Source organism: Anolis sagrei, chromosome 6, assembly GCF_037176765.1.
Source record: "Anolis sagrei isolate rAnoSag1 chromosome 6, rAnoSag1.mat, whole genome shotgun sequence".
Classification (NCBI taxonomy): domain Eukaryota; kingdom Metazoa; phylum Chordata; class Lepidosauria; order Squamata; family Dactyloidae; genus Anolis; species Anolis sagrei.
Window position 1 is genome coordinate 90,964,905 of NC_090026.1, and position 7,291 is coordinate 90,972,195.

At 41.4% G+C, this 7,291-nt stretch overlaps 1 long non-coding RNA gene across 1 annotated transcript; it reads left to right on the top strand.

The window, feature by feature from the left end:
• Nucleotides 1-308: 308 nt before the first annotated feature.
• Nucleotides 309-6,967, top strand: LOC132779764 (uncharacterized). Its single transcript, XR_010910194.1, has 3 exons — nucleotides 309-960; nucleotides 3,889-3,964; nucleotides 6,846-6,967. It is a non-coding gene; the product is annotated as an uncharacterized lncRNA (long non-coding RNA).
• Nucleotides 6,968-7,291: the final 324 nt, after the last annotated feature.

Below are 7,291 nucleotides of genomic sequence, written 5' to 3' on the forward strand. Positions count from 1 at the left end.
GTATTGCTCTTTATCATAATATAAAGATAATTATAATAAGCTCCAGCTTCTGCCCACCTAGCAGTTAAAAAACACGCTACATACATAGGTACGCGCTTCATGCAGTCATGCTGGCCACATGACCTTGGAGGTGTCTACGGACAATGCCGGCTCTCGGCTCAGAAATGGGGATGAGCACACACACACACCCCAAGAGTCGGATATGATGGACATGACTAGACTTAAGGTTAGGGGAAATCTTTACCTTTACATAATAATAATAACAACAACAACAACAACAACAATAATAATAATATATTTATAACCTGCCCTCTCTCCCTGAAGGGACGCCTCTTTAACTGCCATGGCTCAAAACTAAAGAAGCCTGAGATGTGTAGTTTGGTGAGACACCAGAAGACTTTGTGAGAAGGCTAAAGACCTTGCAAAACTACAACTCCCAGGATCCCAGAGCAATGAGCCATGGCAGTTCAAGTGGTGCCACACTGCATTCAATCAACAGTGCAGATCCAGCAATAATCATTGGCTGAAAACTCGGGATATATACGGTAACAGCATATCATCGACTCTTGAGGAGTAATCTCATTCATGCCCATCGACCTCTTTGCCAAAGTTTTGATTTCAGTCTCAAATATTTAATTCAGATGAAACCCTCCCGGGGCGGAGTTTTGACAGTCCTTTGAAGGAAGGGGTCGAGTGTCCAACGGCTACTCGGGGATTTAGGGAGGCACAAGAAAAAGCGTGTGATCTTGGATCGGATGTCCCGCTCGGAGTCTGAAGAAACGGGGGGCAAAGCTCGGGGTTCGTGGAGAGGAAAAGAAGAATTCCCCCTACAAAGGGAGAAAAGAGACAACAGCTGCTCCAGCGGCGGCAGGGTGGAGCTGGGGAAAGGCCTTAATCCGCAAGGAGAAAGAAAACCATTGCGGATTCAAGAAGAAAGGAGGAGCAAAACGTCGTCGTTTGGTGAGGCACGAACTCTCTTTGGTGTTGTAAGAAACCTACAACTCGCACAACCCCATAGTAGGTAGCCATAGCTGTTTAAGTGGTGCCAAACTGTATAGATGCAATGTAAAGGCCGAGCTATCCTGAACCTATGGATCTCGGAAGGGCTTGAGCCCCACACTAGGATGGACTTAAGGTCTGAGCCCCCACTTCCAAAACTCCTGGATAGTTGAACCCCTTGAGGAAGAACAGACAGAAGTGTTCTCCTTTGTATTTGCTGAATAAGATCATATACGAGTACATCAGAATGGCAGTGAGTTTCCCCGGGCTGTATAGCCGTGTTCCGGAAGCATTCTCTCCTGACATTTCGCCCACATCTATGGCAGGCATCCTCAAAGGTTGTGAAGTCTGTTGGAAACTAGGCAAGTGAGATTTATATGTCTGTGGAATGCCCAGGATGGGAGAAAGAACTCTTGTCTGTTGGAGGCAAGTGTGAATGTTGCAGTTGGCCATCTTGATTAGCACTGAATGGCTTTGCAGCTTCAAGGCCTGGCTACTTCTCGCCTGGGGGAATCCTTTGTTGGGAGGTATTCACTGGCCTTGATTGTTTCCTGTCTGGAATTCCCCTATTTTTTGTCTGTTTGGGGCAAATGTGAATGTTGTAATTGGCCACCTTGATTAGCATTGAATGGCCTTGCAGCTTCTTATACATCATCTCCATTTCTTTGATATTTTAATTTCATGCTTGAAAGAATTTTATAACATTCAAAGCTTTGCCATTTTCTTTATGATAGTGACATTGTTAACTGTTTTAGTTGATGGTATTACTATACATATTATTTTTAAAATATTTTTAAACATACAGGTTTGCATCTTAACAGCCTACCATGCCAATATTGGACACCTTCATATTAAAAATTAAATTTGTAACAGAATTTTTGTTCTTGGGTTATGAATGCAAAAGTTTATTAAACTGCAAAAACTTTGTTTTTCTGGGACATCCTGCAGCACATTTTGCTCTAGTTTTTCAATGAATCTCTCAACCAATTCGACATAGTTTGTGGCAGCCACAAAAACAGTTTCTGGAGTAGAACAACTGCTTTCAAAGTAAGTATTGCACAATTAAAGAGGAAATAACATTTTCAAACCAGGAACAGAACATTTTCTTTTTCAAATGTTTTGTTATCGGCTCCCTGCCTGAACTTATTCTCCACCACATAGTTGCAGTTTTGATATTATAAAATCCTGCTTTGGAGGCCTTCAAATATCACGAAGGGCTCAATCTTTTCCATAGGTGCATCTATACTGTAGAATGAACGCAATTTAACAACTGCCATAGTTCACTGCTATGGAATCCTAAGAGTTGTAGTTTGATGGGAGCATCAGCACTCTTTGGCAAATAATGTTAAAGACCTTGTACAACTACAGTTCCCATGACTCTCTACAGCAGTGGTTCTCAACCTGTGGGTCCCCAGATGTTTTGGCCTTCAACTCCCAGAAATCCTAACAGCAAGTAAACTAGCTGGGATTTCTGGGAGTTGTAGGCCAAAACACCTGGAGACCCACAGGTTGAGATCCACTGGTCTACAGCATGAAAGTCATGGCAGTTGAAGTGGTGACAAGCATTGATTCTAGAGTGTAGATAAGACGTGGACAAACTTCAGCCCTCCAGGTGTTTTGGACTTCAGTTCCCACAATTCCTAACGACCAGTAGGCTGTTAGGAATTGTGAGAGTTGAAGTCCAAAACACCTGGAGGGCCGAAATTTGCTCATGACTGGTGTAAATGCACCTGTCTATTTGGAAAGTAACCCTCTTTAATTCATTCAAGATTACTTCTACATAGAAGTCTCCAAAGGCCTATTATATCATCTCCACTGGAAGAAGATGGATGGATGGACTCTCCTGTACCTTAGAGATTACTTCCTCCCTTTCTCTCTCTCTCTCTGTGCCTCCTCCCTTTTTTGTTAAGTCTCCTCCACATTTAGGATCAGATGTTTCAAATGGAGATAGCTTATGGGAGGAAGTCAACCTATGACAACAAAACAAGGTAAGGATTTGCTGGAACTGAAATACTTATGATTTATGATTTAAGAGTGCATCTACACTGTAAAGCCAATGCAGCTTGTCACTGTTCTAACTGCCATGGCTGAAACCTGTAGAGTCATGGGAGTTGTAGTTTTACAATGTCTGTAGTCTTCTCTACCAAAGAGTGCTAGTTCCTCACCAAAATACAAATCTCAGGAATTCATAGTATCACTGTTGGAAATGACAACCTTCTTCAAGCCTTCTCTAGTAATCTTTATCTATGCTCCTGTTGCTTATTGTTTCCTGTATGCATATTCTGGTATGCAGCTTCCTTTACTCTATGGTTCCTGAGAAGTTATAAAAAGGGGCTACAGACCACATGATCACTACCAGCAGACTACAGACCACTTCAGACCTCAGCACACGTAATTGCTGTTTTGCTGTAAGAGATGTTCAGGCAGGATGGCACAGAGAATTATCTCAAACATATCTGAAACTGGACTGATAAGTTTTGTACCTGTATATGCTGAACATATGATGGTTGTGAGTAAACCAAATATGTTATTTTTATCAAAATCTACTACATTTTGCCTCTTGAGTGCATGATATAAAACAAGTTGTTTTATGGGGGTATATATATATATATATGGCCACTGAAAAACACCTCTAAAGCTGTGCTGTTTTTATGCACTGTCAAGTCTTTGTTTTCCTAACAGATCAGAGATAACAGGTTATTCAGTCTAACAATTGAAACCATCACCTAGCATAATTACATCTGGTTGAAAGCATGAGAATTATGGGAGGTGTAGTCCAAAAGAGTCACTTTCTTGAACGCTGTGTTTTGGGAGATCTTGTGCTGGGTAACTTCCAGGTAGATATTACTCATTTTTCCATATTATACATAAATAACAATAATATTTCAGTTTCTCATACCTTTAGGGCAAGCCTCCTGAGGAGTCACTGGATCCCTGGCTACAGACCTTCTTCACCCCAAAAGAGGTAACTGCAAGATAGCTCTGAAACCAGATATTTAGTTTCCATAAAGTAAATCAAAAGGAGGTAGAAGATAATTCAATTGAAATCATCTTGTTTAGATAAATTCTGGGGTTACTATGCTTACTGAAGAGAAGACAATCCAGAAGAAAGACTGTTTGAAGGCACACACTAACAATGCTACATCTCCCACAAAGCCCCAGTTCCTTACTATGTTGGCTTGTTCTGATGGGCCCTGCACTTTGAAGCATTTAGAAAGCACCACCTTCCCCTATTCTAGTATCAATATCTCTCACAATTGGATTTTAATGCTTAGCAAGGGGTTGGGCTGCATGCCCTTAGTGGGGTTTGTAATTTAGGGAGAGGCCTTTAACATTCCCAGCCAGAAAGGTTCTGGGCCTAAGGATCCTATATCCCAGAATATCAAGACAGGAAATCCCAGATTATCTGAGTGTGGACTCAGATAACCCAGTTCAAAGCAGATATTGTGGGATTTTCTGCCTTGATATTCTGAGTTATATGGCTGTGTGGAAGGGCCCTATGCTACAAACCCCAGAATACTGCAGGAGGCAGCCATAGGATTTACAATAGGATAGCAACTCACTCTTTAAAGCAGGCATCCTCAAATTGCGGCCCTCCAGCTGTTTTGGCTTCCAACTCCCAGAATTCCTGACCACTGAACAAGCTGGCTAGGGCTTCTGGGAGTTGGAGGCCCAAAACAGCTGGAGATGATGCCTAGTGTAGTGTGATGAGGTGTAAGATTCTATGATTCTATGTAGGAGGGAGCTTGAACACATCATTTTTATGTGGTCCAGAGAGTCATTTACAGCCCTTTCTGGTTTCAGTGGGTTGGACAGAATTCATCCTTCACTGGATCAGACTTTGGGAAAGCTACCAAGTGTGGGACTCTGGCTCTGAGGGCCCTGCAGAGAGCTAACACCGTGCTGTTTGGTGTGGAAAACTCAGGAAGCCCGAGTCCAAACAACGGGTGACTTTCCCAAGCTCTGCTTTGGACTGCAGTTGCCTTGAGGGGGAAATGAGTCCCACTGATTTCACTCCGGATGAGGCGTTCACCAGATCCGGACAGACGGCGGGGTCAGAAGCACCGCCTTGGTGGGCCATCAAGATGTTTTGCAGCCTCGGAAAGTGGGAAAGCTTTCCAAGAAAATCTGGGAGGAACTTCCACATTGCAGAGGCTGCATGAAGCATCTTAGCATGGCAGTCCTTTCTCTGCCTCTTTAATCTTTATTTCCTCCCAAGTTGCTTCCAAAAACTGTGGCAAGAGCTCCATCCAAGTAGTCCGGGCTGCAGGGGTCAACACGCATTTTTGTCAGAGGTTCATGAATCTCTGCATAGTATAAATGGAGCCATATAAATGTTTCTTTATACTGCTCCAAAAGGACTATTTTGGTGGAGTGACATAGAGGAGGGGAAAGAAAAATTACACTTGGCCCCCCACATCCGAGGATTTGATCTTTGCGGATATGAGACTGGATCTACACTGCCATGTAATACAAATTATCAAAGAAGATAATCCGGATTATCTGCTTTGAACTAGGTTATACGAGTCTGCACTGCCATATAATCCAGTTGAAAGCAAATAATCTGGATTTTGCATCACAGTATAGTTGGGGTCTGATTATTCACGTATTTGTCTGGATCTACACTTCCAAATATTTCAGTTTCTTAATCCAGACTATCTGCTTTGAGCTGGATTATATGAGTCTACACTGCCAGATAATCCAATTCAAATCACATCATCTGAATTTAGAAACTGGATTATAAAGGCAGTGTAGACTGGGCCTTAGAATCATATGGTGTTTTTTCTCTCTCCTAGGAATCTCTAGGTCAGTGGTTCCCAACCTTTGGTCCTCCAGGTGTTTTGGACTTCAGATTCCCAATTCCTAACAGCTGATAAATTGACTGGGATTTCTGGGAGTTGAAGTCCAAAACATCAGAAGGGCCAAAGGTTGGGAACCACTGCTAGGTCCTTCAGTGAAACTCTATAGTCAACTTTTTTTGGATCTACACTGTTCTATATCCCAGGATCTGATCCCAGATTATCTTATTTGAATTGGATTATATATGAGACCTCTTCTACACTGCCATATAAAATCCAGATGATTTGCTTTGAACTGGATTATGTGGCAATGTAAACTCATATAATCCAGTTCAAAGCAGATGATATGGATTATCCGTTTTGATAATTTGGATTGTATGGCAGTGTAGAAAGGGTCTGAGTCTACATTGGCAGATAATCTGGGATAAGAAGATAATCTGGGATCAGATCGTGAGATATAGGGCAGTGTAGATCCAGTCCTAGAGAAAACACTTTTCTAGGAACCCCTGCCTCCTCTGGTGTGATGATACTATAATCAACTTCCAATGGACCTTGACCATGCAGTCATGCTGGAGGAACTAAAAAATTCCTAGAGAAGTGTTCTCTTTCTCAATTTTTTTCTGTATTCATGGTTTTTCACCTTCACAGGATTCTGTGCCCCTAACTCCAGCAAATATTGAGAGTTGTAATACACTACATAGAGCTTTTACCATCAAAAAGTATAGTATGCATTTGTCATCCGATTCCACTTGATCTCAAGGGAACCTGGATATTATTTCAAAGAAAAAAAGTATTGGAAGTCTTTTATTGAAAAATAAAATAAAACACGTATTACTATTTTCTATAAACCTGGAATGCTAACATCTTCATGTGGGCGTTGCACAACTCCAGGTGATTTCACAGTTGTTTCTGCCAGTTTCACCAAAATCTGTGCTTTCTGGTGGATTCCAGCTCTGATATTGATATTTCCCTCCATCCATTTAAAATACAGCAGTGAATAAAAATATAATTAAAACACACAATGGGAATCTATTGTTTTACTTCTAGGTGAGAAGGGGACCAGAGAGATGTACCCTGAACCAATTGTTTTGGGATATTTGGATGACATATTTCTCCAGGGTGCCATGATAATGTAATAGACAAGATAACAAAATGTTCAATAAAAAATAAAAAAATAGAACAATATGATTTTACAAAAGTTATTTTTTGGGAGGGAGGGGAGGAGAACCTAATTGCATATATATGAGGCAAAGAAGCAAAAAATAAAAAGGTCTGGCACGTGAATGAAACCCTTGCCCAGTAACTATGTGTGTGTATACATGTGCTTTTGAGTTGCCTGTGACCTATGATGACCCCACAAATTTCATAAGGTTTTCTTAACCAAGGAACACTCAGAATTTGTTTGGCAATCATTCCTTCCTCTTAAATATAGTCTACTGTACCTGGTACTAATTGGTGGTCTCCCATCCCAATACTAACCAGGACTGAACTTG